Genomic DNA, 2,171 nt, shown 5'->3' on the forward strand with positions numbered 1-2,171 from the left:
AAGGAGCCAGATGCCACTGACCCAAGAGGAACTGGGACAAAGCTTGCTGAAGGAGGAGTGGAGGCAGAAGAAGAGAGACAGACAGACAGACAGAGAGAGAGAGAGAGACAAGGAGAAGAAAAGACAGAGTGCTTTATTATTGTGCTTGTGCTTTGTACTGGGGCTGTACAAAGGAAACCAAAGGAAAGAGTTTCCCACAGCTGAGTAAAAGCATGTGTTGTGCTTTGTGTTGTGCTTTGTGTCTACCTGTGCTGGGTTTGGGGAAATTGGGTTTGGGGAACTGGTGTGTCCCTGCAGGCCACAGTACAAATAAGAAACACACTATACATAATACACTAATATTGCATGAAAAACAGAAAGCAAGGACCGAGATTATAATTGACTACTGCATGACAAAATTTAACATTTGTCTGTACTAATGCATATATTGTAACCAGTTTATTATGAAGAAATACAGAGGGCCTGTTTATTCACTTATATGCAAGTATATTTGACATGAGCATTGTCAAATTATTTTGTTGTGTTTGCTTATAAATGCATTCAAGCTCACATTCATTTAATAACAGCGAGTAAACAATTTATATATGCAGCAAGGTAATAATCGTAAACTAAAACGAAAACGAACACAAACTATTAATGAAAAAACATTTTCATAAACTGAAATAAAATAAATAACAAATCTGAAAAACTAAAACGATACGAAACGATTACAGTAGCTTAAAAGACTAACTGAAATAAAATAATAATTTCTAAAAAAAAAATCAGTTTTCGTGATCATGTCTGAAAGAACGCGGCAGTATCTATTTTTGCATTTTCATAAACTTCCGGTCCTGCCCTGTAGGAGGTGAAATTCAGTATATAAACTTTATCTGACCAGAGGGTATCAGCGATCAACATGTCCGGAAGAAAACGACACAGCGCCGTATGGGAGTTTTTCGAATATAATGCTGAAAGCAACAACAGTAAGTGCATAGTGTTGGAGCAGGGTGCATTGTGTGCTGTACAGATTAAAGGTAAAAACCCAACAAACCTGAAAGTGCACCTAAATAGCTATCACAAATTAGCCTACGACATATTTCTGGGTAAAGAAAAAGAAAGGCTGAAAAGCGAGTGCAATTTGAGTATACATGCAAGTTGTAGTACATATCATACAAGACAGCAGACATTAACATCATGTTTGCAGAGGACAGCAAATTGGGGAACAAACTCAGCTGAACACCAAAAACGCGAAGATGCCCAAGTAAACTTGTTTATTGAAACTGGCATGTCTACTAGGCTGTGTGACATGCCTTCATTCAGAAAATTTGTTTCCTCTCTTGATCCCAAATTTAGCATGCCACGTGCTGCACGAATAAATGCGCTCATAGTACATAAAATGAATACAGCAACACAGAGTATCAAAGAAATGGTCCAACAAGCTGGAAATTAACCCTTTGTATAGACGGATGGAGTAAAAAGTGTCTGACGGCTTCGTTTTTGGGAATTTCTGCATGCTTTTATCATTCACCAACAAACCAAGCACAGCATGCTTTGTTAAGTTTACGACGCATATGTCATCTGCATACGGGACAAGTTTTGGCAAACGCTATTGACGGTACTCTGGATTAGTGGGACATAACAGAAGACAAGGTTATGATTATAGTGAGAGACAATGGAGCAAACATAGTCAAAGCTATAGATATACTACGGAAAGTGTGGAGGCAAGGAGAATATTCTGCACAGCAGTTCATCGAGCTGGATTCAACTGAATCTGAGTCAGACTCGGATGTAGAGGAAGAAGAGATGAGCGTCTCTGATCAAGGTAAGTTGAAAAATATTGGCTAAGTAGCTTGGTATATTCTGCTTGATACTTTTTGTTTCAAGTAGCAAGATTGTGGCATGTATGATAAATGGTCAGCAAAAAATCCAATATGTATCCATTGTCTCTCTAGGCTGTTATATTTTGTAATAATATAACACATTAGCACATTTATACAGCACATTACATTTTAATTAGACTTGGTAAAATAGTAATAAATTATCATATTTAAAAATTATTTCTTTTGTAGTGTTATACTGTATTTATAGATTAAACTTAACAGATGATTCTGAAGGCTGTGTGTAAAATAAATAATAAAAACTATTATTTATTTCAAATGATTCAATGCAGCTTTAAGTTTTTTACAAGACTG

At 36.4% G+C, this 2,171-nt stretch overlaps 1 long non-coding RNA gene across 1 annotated transcript; it reads left to right on the top strand.

Moving 5' to 3' along the window:
* The first annotated feature begins 627 nt into the window (after positions 1 to 627).
* On the top strand, positions 628 to 1,340 carry LOC127526971 (uncharacterized). The gene is made up of 2 exons (XR_007934337.1): positions 628 to 764; positions 1,141 to 1,340. It is a non-coding gene; the product is annotated as an uncharacterized LOC127526971 (long non-coding RNA).
* The last annotated feature ends 831 nt before the right edge of the window (positions 1,341 to 2,171 follow it).

The sequence above is a fragment of the Erpetoichthys calabaricus genome, chromosome 3 (genome assembly GCF_900747795.2).
Source record: "Erpetoichthys calabaricus chromosome 3, fErpCal1.3, whole genome shotgun sequence".
Taxonomy (NCBI): Eukaryota; Metazoa; Chordata; class Cladistia; order Polypteriformes; family Polypteridae; genus Erpetoichthys; species Erpetoichthys calabaricus.